Below are 12,787 nucleotides of genomic sequence, written 5' to 3'. Positions count from 1 at the left end.
TTTGTTAGCACTTTTATAAATTCATCAGTTTTCCATTAGAGTTCTGAAAATGCTTATTCATTCAGTTCAGCAGTATAGTCAGTTACCAGAAACCTGTACTTGTCAGAGTCTTTTCCATGAATTCCTTGAAGATAAAACCCTTTTATAGGAACATTTTTGCAAAAGCATCAGAGTACACCCAGAACTGTCTGTAAATGACAAAAGACTTAAAAATGACCACGGTTAAAGATTTGATGAAAGTTCATAATAATGCAATTGACAAGGAAATTTAGTTATTTCTGAGATATACATTTTAAAGTAATAACTAGAATTATGACTTATAACATTATACCAGAACATATAAGATTTTTAGAAATTTCATGTAATGTCTGAAACATTTATATTAACATATTTCCATACAACTAACCCAAAGAAAGTTTAGTATTAGTTGTTTTTTGTTTGTTTGTTTGTTTATACTGCAGGTTCTTATTAGTCATCAATTTTATACACATCAGTGTATACATGTCAATAATAGATAGGTCTTAACATATTTCCATCTATGGATACAATAGTTAGATGAGTCTTAGTTCTATCATTTTTAAATGGTTTCTTTCTTATTTTTAGTTTTTTTTTTTAAATAGATTGTCGCTACATGCTCTACGCTTGTTTTGCGTTGGTATGTGTTTTTCATCTGACAATTTTGGGAAGTTCATATTTTTATTTTAGTTGTTACATTTATTATGAAATAGACTTTCTCCTCTATTTCTTTAGATAGTGTCTAACTACTACCTATTCAAGAATTATGACACGAACATATTTGCACTTCTTTCTCCCTTTCTTCCCTCTCTGCCGCCAACATAAATGGACATCTGAAGGAAGTAAGTTATGGGTGGCGGAACAGCCATTGTAAAGACCTGGAGTAAATTATGCTAAGTGGTTTTTGTTTATGTGTTTGGAGAATAGCAAGGAGGCCCCTGGGGCTGGAGCTGAGAGGGAGTGGGAGGTGATGAGGTCAGAGCTTTGTGAGTATTTGTCTTTACTCTGAGTAAGATCAGATGGTACTGGAGGTTTTTGAGCAGGAGGCAGACATCTGATTTACATATAACACAGGCTTCTGTATGGAGACGAACTATAGGGACACCAAGCACAGAAACATGGAAACCATTTGGGAGGCTACTGCAAGAACCCAGATGAAAGAAATGATGGCGGCTTCATGTTGGACAGAATGGTAGTGAATTGGTCAGATTCAGGATATATTTTGAAGATAGAAAAAATCAGATTTGCTGATGGACTGAATATAGCATGTAAGAAAAAGAGAAAGGATTACTGCAAGGCTTTTGACCTGAGCATTTACTGAGACATTCTCCAGATTGCTGTAGGAGGATTGCAAAACCTATTATTAAACCCCAAATTAGCAACCTCAGATAGTTAAACCTATTATTAAACTACAGTAATAACTGAAATGGTGTGATAATGGAGCATGAATTTACACACAAACACACAAAATCTATTAAACGAATAGAAGCTTAGAAATGACATTAAGTCAAATAAGAATTTAAAGTAGAAGTTCTATTTCTAATCATCATCAAAAGGATAAGTAATTCAAAGGATTATGCTGAAACAACTAAATAGCCTGCTGGGAAGAAAGAATCATTTTGGATACTTGCCACTATCTGAAATCTTACATTAATTGCTAATCCTCCTCCAAAATGTAAAGATGGTGAGAGACTACAAAGTTCTGGAATAAAAGACATGACAATATTTTTTCATTCATGAAGTGGGAAAGACTTTTGTAACGCAAAACAGAGCCATCATTTTTTACTTCATTTTAAAAAACAAAAAAACTTTGCATGACAAACACCCAATAAATAAGATCAAAAGACAAACAAGAAACTGGGGGTAGGGGTAATGTTTGAACAGACATGTATGATGTTATTTGTCAACTTTTTGTATTAACAAAAAAAAATGCTTTTTAATCTCACAGTAAAAATATTGAGAAGAAAATAGAATTCTACAGAGATTCAGGAATTGGGGTAACTGTGAACAGGGGGGAAGGGGTATGACACTAAAAACAAGAGGATATATTAAACATCTGACTAGGAAGCTATAGACACCCCTCACTAAATTCCCTGCAAGGCTCTTATGGTCAGGTGACTGTTCCTCTTCCCCTCCCCCAACTCTCTGAAAGATGACTTGAGATTTACTCTGAGGAGAGGTTGTCATGAGTGGGCACTGGACTCCAGGATCCTAGACTTGCCAAGGGGCTGGGTTAAAAACAGAAGAATTAAGTTGAAATCTGTATATTAATGGGGAGACCTGCAGCCCCTTTTCCTGATGGGTTGCTTATAACTCCTTTACATATCCCCTCCCCACCTTATTCAGTTTGGGGTGCTATAACAAGAATAACCATAGACTGGGTGGCTTAAATAGCAATCATTTATTTCCCACAGTACTGGAGGCTAAGATCAAGATCAAGGTGCTCGGCAGATCTGGTGAGAACCCATTTCCTGGTTTGCAGATAAACATCTCCTTATTGTATCTACATATGGTAGAGAGCCAAAAGACAGGACTAACTCTCTTCCTCTTCTTATAAGGACACTCATCCCGTTATGTCTCCATCCTCATGAATGAATTACCTCCCAAAGGCCCCATCTCCAAATGCCATCACGTTAGGGCTCCAACATATGAATTGGGGGGTAGGGGTGGACACAAACATCTGTTTCATAGCACCACCCCAGCTCAGTAGAATAGTTGAGAGAAAATACTGACAATTGTAACTAAATAAATAATCTTAAAGTAATACCCATGGGTCAATAAACCCTGCTTATACACTTAGAGGCTGAAACCAGCCTTTCAGTACCTCCTCTTAAATATGAACCGATAGCCAATGATCACCAGGCCAAACCAACAACAGAGAAATCATTCGGGAGTTAATAGATGTATTATAAACTCTAAGACAAGTACATGTGATACAAGAAGAGAAAAAGTTACGTGTGGCTCTACTGTGAATAATATTTATCTGGTTATAATGATTAAACCATTAATTTTGATTTTACCAAAACTGGTGGGAAAGGTCAACCGTTTTCTCTTCAGAACCTTGTTGTACGACTTGACTATTAAAACTATGTTCAGACAAGTCACTGGAAGTCCAAGTCAGTGTGAGAGGAGAGCGGGGAGAAAGGGAAGAGACTAAGATACTTAAAAAAGAGACAAAAGGACTGAAAAGGACAAACACAATTCTAGATGTCACTTTGTAACTTTTAGTCTCAACTGTGACTTTATAATTAGTCTTGACTTTGGGGTACTCATGGTGCCCTAAAGATTGTGGACATGAAAATCTTGTTACAGTTAGCACATTTAAGATCATGTAATGTTGCTGAATAAAAGATCTGGATACCAAAATCGATTATATTCTATAAACTAGCAACAAATAATTACAAAAATGCCAAGAAATAAATTTCACAAAAGATGCAAAGATCTTTATGGGAAAAAAGTAAACCAATTTCAGTGAAGAACACATAAGACCTAAGTAAACTGGGACTACAGCATGATCAAGAATGGTAAGAATTGCCATCTCAACAGTATCAATTTCTCCCTCAAACTAATCTTTACATTTAATGCAATTACAGTTGAAATCCCTACGGGGTTTTTCATGGACTTTGATAGGCTGATCCAAAATTTCATATGAAAAAGTAAAGAATAGGCAACATAGTTTTCAAGGCAAATAAGAAAGGGGCAGGAAAGCAAAACTCATTATGAAGCTAGAGTAATCAAAACAGCATGGTTTAGTGTGAGACAAAAATACCAGAAAAAGAATAGATAATCCACACCAGAGCCACGTATAGATGGGCAGGTGACAGAGCAATTGCCTAATCACATGGAGAAAGATAAGACTGGATTTCAGCATCATTCTGTACAAAAACAAAAAACAAAGTCCAGGTAAATTAAAAACTAAATATAAAACGCAAACTTTAAAATGTTTAGAAAAAAATACAGCAGCCTATTTTAGTGATGTTGAGAGAGAGATTTCTTAAACAAGACCCCAAGAGCACAAACTCTGAAGGGGAAGATCTGATTACATAGATCACACAGATATTTGATTACACAGATATTTTAAAACTTCTATTTCAGAAAAGACAACCCACCTAGTATCCAGAATATATAAAGAATTTCTACAAATTCATAAAGAAAGAAAAGATTGAAAAATTGGCAAAAGATGTGAAAAGTCAATTCACAGACAAGGACACCCATATGATCAATAATTAGGTAAAAGATGTTCAATCTCTTGAGTAATTAGGGTAGTGCAGATTTTAAAATAAGTTGACATTTATCAGATTATCAGAAACGACTGATAATACTAAATGTTGGGAGAGCATGAAGGAGTGTATGTTGGCACCACCAGCTTGGAGATCAGTCAATTTGGCAATATTGAAGATGGCAAGTTGAAGATGCATATACCATTATCCAGCAATTTCACTTTTGGAATTTAACCCAGAAAAACTTTTACTCAATTGTAAGATCCATAGAACAAAAACTCTCAGTGACACATTATTAGTAATAGTAAAAAATTGAAACAATCCAAATGTCCACTGACATGAACTAATGGATAAATTGTGATATATTTATTTCTAAAATACAGCAATTAAAATTACTTAAGCTCTATATGCAAGAAAATGAATAAAACTCAAAAATATTTTTGTTGAGCAAAGAAAAGAAGTAACATAGTGTGATACCATTAATGTACAACTTGAAGACCCAAACCAATATAGCTAACATTTTAATATCTATAGACACATGAATTGTATATCTAATATTATATAACCAATATTATACATAGCTATGTGTTCATAAATGTCTAATAAAGTTATAAAAGCATGCACTGGGGTCACACAAAACTTCAACAGAGGAGCTACCTCTTCAGAAAGAAGTAGGGGAGTGAAATGTCTTTAACTTTACCTGTAATTTAAACACCACAAAATATAAACATTCATTATATCTGGGTGGTGGGAATAGGACTGTGGATCTTTTATATAATTTTGGTATTTTCTGTATGCTTAAAATATGTCATAATTTGGGACTTCCCTGGTGGTCCAGTGGTTGAGAATTCGCATTTCCACTGCAGGGGGAGTGGGTTCGATCCCTAGTCGGGGAACTAAGATCCCACATGCCATGTGGTGCGGCCAAAAAGAAAAAAAAAGTCATAATTTAAAGAGAGAAGCAGACAAGCTTAATCTAGTACCAAAGCCTTAGTCATCACTAGGAAGGAAAGATTTTAAGTAACACATGATATTTCTACTCACATTCTTCATTGAGCCAAGTCTCCACTCTCCGCATGGGCTCATGACCATGGGTTGCTGGGGAAAACTGGTGAAGAAAGGGAGAGAGAGAGAGAGTGAAATTCTGTAAATATAAGCAGAAAGTACAGTTTCTTTAGAATTCTAGGAGACATAGTGGTGCAGGGCATGGGTGGGCTAATTTTTTTTTTAATATACTCTTTTAAATATTTTATTTTTCATTTTTTAATTTTAATTTTTTTTTTTTTTTTTTTGGCTGCACTGGGTCTTTGTTGCTGCACGCGGGCTTTCTCTAACTGCGGTGAGCGAGAGCTACTCATCATTGCAGTGCATGGGCTTCTCATTGCGGTGGCTTCTTTTTGTTGTGGAACACGGGCTCTAGGCACGTGGGCTTCAGTAGTTGCAGCACACGGGCTTCAGTAGTTGTGGCATGGGGGCTCAGTAGCTGTGGCACACGGGCTTAGTTGCTCCGAGGCATGTGGGATCTTCCCGGACCAGGGATCAAACCGTGTCCTTTGCATTGGCAGGCAGATTCTTAACCACTGTGCCACCAGGGAAGTCCAATGGATGGGCAAATTTTATTCTCACATTTCTTTTATGATTCCTGGTATGTACTAAGGTTGTGAAAACAGACAGGAGCCTTTGTAATGCAACTCAAGGCCAAGGAGACAGACATCCTTTCAGCACATTGGAGCTATGTTGGCAGGAGGCTAGTTTTAACAGCGCAAAAGGCTAGCTTTTTTTTAATTTGGCTTGCAGGATCTTGGTTCCCCAACCAGGGATTGAACCCTGGGCCCTGGCAGTGAGTCCTAACCACTGGACCGCCAGGGGCTTCCCAAGGCTAGCCTTCTTTTAGGTACTCCATCTGTCTTCCAGAGCCCAGAGTCGGCCAAGGGAGAGAGGTTTTTGGACAATATGGAGAGATTGGTCATGCAGAATGTTCCCAGAGCTGGGAACTGAGACCATGTCTGAGCACTTTGGACAAGACAGATAGGGATATTTCATACTCTCCTGCACAACACACAGTGCAGCATTAGGACACTGAGGGCTGCAGAGAACACAGTGCCACTTAAGTGCTGTAGGGATCCAAGATATCGGGGGTTCCTTTTGGGAGGTCTAGTGAAAGCAGAGGTAGCAGGGCTCACTGCATATGACAAGTACCCAGTGGAAGCAACTCTCCTGCGGGCACTGAAGGTAACAGCAGGCTGGCACCAAGCCCAGTGACAATACTGGAGTCGGGGATACACAAATTATACATAGTGATAGAGGGTTTCAAATGGAGGACTGTGGAGGATACTTTGGGAGGTGGTGGAGGGATTCTATTCCATGGAGTTGGGTGACGTCCGTGCTCTTGTCTATGCTGAGTCTGTGCTCCTAAAGGAGCACTGGTTGTTTTCCTTTCTTATGCATGGTATGTCTTTGCTTCTGGAGTTTCTAACTTTGGGATGGTCCTTGTGTAATTTTTTTTTTTAATCACTTTATTTTTTATTTTTTCCTTGTGAAACTTTTTTATGGGATGAGCAAACTGTCAAACTGTGGATCAAGATTTATCATACAGTGGATTTCCTTTAAAACCTGTGTGTGTTGTTGTTGTTGTTCTTTGGAAGGAAAAGTAATATAGCATTTCAGTACTTCTTTTCAGGCAGCTCAAAACTAGAGAAGAAAACTGAAGAGGGGCATTTGGCCCAATGGCTGAGCTACTGGCCCCACTGATCCCAGGAAACTATAGTAAGAACCTGAGGGGGCTCCTGGGCGGGGAAACTGGCAGAGCTGATATTCAGGCCAGGAAGCACCAGGATGGGCATTCCAGATGTTAAAATATTGAAATTCCTCTGAACCAGTTGGCAAATGGCCACTGCCCAGAGGAGACCCCCAAGTGCTGCCCCAGCTTTCCTATATGTTCTCCCAAACTCCTCTTCCACCCAGTTCCCTGTAACCCAGCAATGAAAGGGCCTCCACAATCCTGTTCCAACATTACAGTCCAAAGGAATTAATGACCAGAAAAAAGTCTCTACTATTTCTACTTTCGCATTTGCATCCTTTCCTAAACTTTGTTACACCCTCTCCTATTGGATAAACTTCTTTTTTCCCCTCCCTTTTGTACTTACTATGTAAAAGTAGCTATTACTTACTTTTTCCCTACACTTACCTCCACCGAGCCTGTCGTCTCAAGATAAACTTCATTAGACTAACACCCTAGGAACTGCTGACACCAGCCCTGGGATCTTTTATTTGAGAAATGCCCAGCATGTAGGCTTCATCCTGTTTCTTGGAGGCCTTGGATCAGCTTGTGCAGCTCTTGAGAAGGGTTGAGTAAAAAAAGGAGGGTGAAGTTTCTCGAAAAAAGTGTTCCTCCCAATCCCTTTCCTTCCTGTCCTGTCATTTCTGCCTTATTCTCTTCACCAGGCCTTTTATTCTTCAGTTTCTCTCCACTAGGCAGAAGTTGTAAATACAAGGACTGCCAAGCCCTGGGGTGCAGACTTGAACATGCTGGACACCTGGCCTTTAAAGTGTCCTTTCAAATGACCCAATTTCATTCCTTTTTATGGCTGAGTAATATTCCATTAGATCTAGAGACTGTCATACAGAGTGAAGTAAGTCAGAAAGAGAAAAACAAATATCGTATATTAACGCATATATGTGGAACCTAGAAAAATGGTACAGATGAACTGGTTTGCAGGGCAGAAATAGAGACACAGATGTAGAGAACAAACGTATGGACACCAAGGGGGGAAAGTGGTGGGGGGTGGTGGTGTGATGTATTGGGAGATTGGGATTGACATATATATACTAATATGTATAAAATGGATAACTAATAAGAGCCTGCTGTATAAAAAAATAAATAAAATAAAATTCAAAAATTCAAAAAAATAAAAATGAAGTGTCCTTACATCTCCTGTATCTGTTGGGAGTAGCCTACTTCTGTTTTCTCTTCTCTTTTTAAATAATATAAGGAATGGTTTCTTTTTCCCTAATTTATTCAGCTACTTTCCTCTATAAAATATTTTCTATTTCTAGGACAGGTGAATTTTATAAAATGCATTTTGCCCAAAATAGACACTAGGAATACTCTTTAAATGAATGGTGTGTGTTCTATCAGAGCCTGCTAAAACGGGGTCAAGTCTCTGTTTAAAGGATTATAAAAGTGAAATAAAAGCAAAATTGAAATCTCCCTTTATTTTAATAGATTAAATGAAATATGTAACGTGTTCCCCATCCCCAAATAAATAAGTAGATTTTCTTATAAGACCTAACCAGGACTTTAATATCTAATGGTATTTTTCCCAGATGACATGAGAGTGAAGGACTCCTTTACAATCAGGACTCCTTTCATATTTGACACTAGTTAACGCTAGCTGGCATTGCTAGAGAGAACCATTAGCTACTGAAGCTGCCGCTGCCCAGCTGAGTACACAGTATTTAGAGGTGCCCTTAGAAGAAGCAGCTTGGCTACAAGGAAATTCCTAAAATTAAAATCTTCCACCCTGGTTCATTATTTTTATACCCATTTTACTGTAAGTGAAGCTCAGAGAGGTTAAATAATATGCCTCAATTCACGTAGCTGTTAAGTAGAGAGGTCAGGATTCAAACCCAAGTCTCTGTCACTCCACAAATCCAAGTGTTCCCACAAAATTCCATTTTTCACTCAATCCGAGACAAAGATGCATGCTAAAGTTATTACTTGCTGTATTTAAAGAAGAGAGAGAGCATTCTGGACTAAGACTGGCAGAAAAGTCAGCTTAGTTCTCTAAAAAATAGAGAAGAGAGTGAAGAAAGGAGATACTTTAAAACAAAGAAGATAATGAAGAGGAAAAAAAGGAACAGCAAGAGAAAAATGCATAAGATTATCTCTTATCTATTGCTGCATATCAGTATTATCAGAAATTTAGCAGCTTAAAACAACACACATTTATTATCTCACAGCTTCTGTGGGTCAGGACTCTTTATTTCAGGGTCCCATGAGGCCGAAATCAAGGTATTGGCCTGGCTTTGGTCTCATCTCAAGGTTTGACTGGGCAAGGATCTGTTTCAAACTCAGATGGTCATTAGCAGAAATCAGTTCCTTGTGGCCTGTTGGACTGAGATCTTCAGTTTCTTGCTGTCAGCAGATGCTGTCTTCAGTTCCTGGCTGGTTGCTGGCCAAAGGCCACTCTCAGTTCCTTGCTACGTAGGCCTCCCCAACACGGCCTTTGCTTCATCGTGCTATTGAGATGGGCATTATACCTCATATAATATAACTGCAGGAGTGACATGCTGTCACCTTTGCAGTATTCTATTGGTTAGAAGCAAGTAACAGGCCCCACCCGCAATAAAGGGGAAGGGATTACACAAATGCATCAATACCAGGAGTTAGGGATCATTGCAGACCATCTTAAAGTCTGTCCACTGCAGGGAGAAAGGAATTTTTGGTCTCCAGACTCTAATTTGCTCTCTATAAGCCCCAAAGAGGGAATTCCCTGGCGGTCCAGTGGTTAGGACTCTGCGCTTTCACTTCCGAGGGCATGCAATCCCTGGTCGGGGAACTAAGATCTTGCAAGCCAGGCGGTGCAGCCAAAAAAAAAAAAAAAAAGCCTAAACGAAATCCCTGAAACCAACACCTCCTAAAATTATTTCCCCACTTCTTCACCTGCCAAATGCATAATCATCCTTCAAAACCTAGATCAAATATTTATTTAATGATGAACTTGGTTGTTTTTTCATGGTACCCCATCCATATGTTCTATTATTCCCTCCTTTGTGGTTCCATAGTGTTTTGTTCAAACCTTTAATAGAGATAGCACTTAACAATTATTATTATTATTTTTTAAAAATAAATTTATTTATTTTATTTATTTTTATTTTTGGCTGTGTTGAGCCCAGGGCTCGGACCGGTGTCCCCTGCATTGGCAGGTGGATTCTTAACCACTGCGCCACCAGGGAAGCCCCTGGTTTCTTTTTTTTTAAACCTATGCTATCATAAATAAAGATATACTAATGACTCCCTGCAAATTACTCGGTTAGAACCTGGCAGGGCATGACTCACATCTGGTACTCAGATGTGTCAGATGCTAGGACAGGCAGTTTCTCATGTGTTGCTTGAATCAATCAGCCCAACTCCCTGTGGTAGGTTTTATTATTTTCATTTTACATGTGAGGTTTAGAGAGGTTTAGCAAAATAAACAAAGTTACATAGTAACATTTGGTTTCTAACTAGTGGATTTGAATCCAGGTCTACCTCAAATGAGAGGCATTGTGCTGTAGACGTTTACAGCCTACCTGGGAATTCAGAACCCATAATGAAGATAAAAAGATAACATAATATAAATAATCTATGCCAAGTGCCCGTAAAGACCTGACCAAGACCTTTATTGGGTCAAAAAATGGAGCCATCATTAGGGGGTCTCGCGGTTGAGAAGACTTTATGGGGAAAAGATTGAGCAGGGCCTGGAAGGGAGTATTTATATACAAAACTATAAAAGAAAGAGGAATCTGCATGAGGAAATGTGAAAAGCTGAAAAGCTGCGTCTGTTCCTTGCCTGTCAGGATTCTAAGTGCCGAATTTAATTGATTTAGAGGGACCTGCTTACAGAAGAAAGAAAGTTCACATCCTTTCAGTTTACCTGTATAACTGAGGCAAAATCCTACCAACCATTTCCAGTCATCTTCAAGTTTGGGCTTGGATTTCAGAAGCTCATGCCACTATATTCAATGTAACAAATATTTCGAGCATAGTAGCCGTGGATAAAGCTTTGCACTGATTTTTCTTGAAACTTTATGATTTTTAGTTATATGTATATGCATATCCACACAGATATACACCCACACAAATATACATTTTCACACAAAAGATAGTTATGGATAAAGCATATACATACTCTTCTGCACCCTTTTTTTGTTTAACTTAACATATATTGTAGAGTTTCATATCAGTACATAAAGATCTGCCTTATTTCTTTTAATGGCAGCATTTTATTTCATTGTCTGAATCCTATCGTCTTTAACCCTTAGGTTGTTTCTTTTGGTTTGCCATTACAAACAGTTCATCATATAACAACTTTAAAACTATATCCTTTGCTTATGTGTAAGTAAATCTAGGATAAATTCCTGGAAGTAGAGTTTCTGGATCAAATTGTATACGAATTTTTAATTTTTAAAAATAGTGACAAAGTCTCCTTCATAGAGGTTGGCATTAATAGTTTTTAACTTATCTGCAACCAAATTATTTTCTTGTAGAAACAAAAGATTGATCCATTAATGCTTTGTACTGTCTGCTGGGTCCACCAAAGCAGCCTACCATGAAAGTGCATTCAATTCATTTCAGCCCATATTGCTGGAGCCTGTGCTGTGTGCAATGCATAACTTAAAACAATGAGCAAGAGAAAGGACTGAGGGGGAGAAATGGGGACATATTGCAAATACTAGAGAAGAAAAAAAATGCTCCTGCACCAAAACACCCGCTTTCACACAGGTGGAAAGTACAGAGAAATCTTGAAAGAAGAGGCCTTTTGTGTTTTTTCCAAGGCCCCTCTCAAAGCCGTGAGAAATCTGGGACAGGCAAGGTTGCGGTCTTGGCTGTCCCAGTCTTCAGACAGGCAGGTGACTCCAGCAACAGAGGTCAAGCTTGGGTAAGTACACTGAGAAAATGAACACAATCAAGGTGATCAGCTCAGAAAAAGTTTGGTGGCTGGCAACAGAGAGGAGAGAGAGGATTTTGGAGGAGAACCAGTGAGGAAGAAGGGCTTCTTGGGGGGCAGAGAGGAAAGCTCATGGGGAGAAGGGCAGTTTAGGGGCCAGGAAAGGGGAAGCAGTTTATACAGGAAAAGGTAGGGGGATGGGGTTTGTTGAAAAAGGTTCATTATAATCTCTTTCCCATCATTCTCTCTCAAGTTTTGTCTGTTGAAAACCACTTCAGTGGGTCCCTACCAACCTAGACTCAAGACCTCTCTGTTTTCCTTCCAGTGAGACACAGGTCAAAGCATCTGGTGTCTCGTCTTCCTCTTCTTGCCTCTTTCCTTCTCTGCACCAAATGGTTAGTGCAAACCCAGCCAGATAGTTACCTCATTTATAAATGGGAATTCTTATCCCTGAACCCATGACCCTCCCCAACAGACAGAATACATAATGTAGCGGGAATCGATCATTTAAAAAAAAATTTTTTATTGGAGTATAGTTGATTTATGAATCTATCATCTGAATGAAGGCTAGAGTTTGCTTTGCTGAAAAAACTCTGAGCTCTTTCTACTTCCAGCTCCTTCATCATGTCCTCCAAGAAAAGATCGCTTTACATATCAAACCCAAGAAGAAAATACAGATGACATGCTAGTTGGAAGCAAAAGCCCAATAACTTTATAAAGTTATAGACTGGAAGTTTGGAAAAGATGTTAAAGGGTCACTTGGTCCCATACTTCAACAACTACAGGAATTCCCAGACCAATGATCTGTAATGACAAGAAACTCTAGTAAGTTTAGAAAAAGATCAGCTCCTGGGGTAGTTTTATCAGTAACACTTCTCTCTTTTTTTTTTAAACTATGTG

This window comes from Eschrichtius robustus, chromosome 7 (genome assembly GCF_028021215.1).
Source record: "Eschrichtius robustus isolate mEscRob2 chromosome 7, mEscRob2.pri, whole genome shotgun sequence".
Taxonomy (NCBI): Eukaryota; Metazoa; Chordata; class Mammalia; order Artiodactyla; family Eschrichtiidae; genus Eschrichtius; species Eschrichtius robustus.
This window is presented reverse-complemented; position numbering follows the sequence as displayed.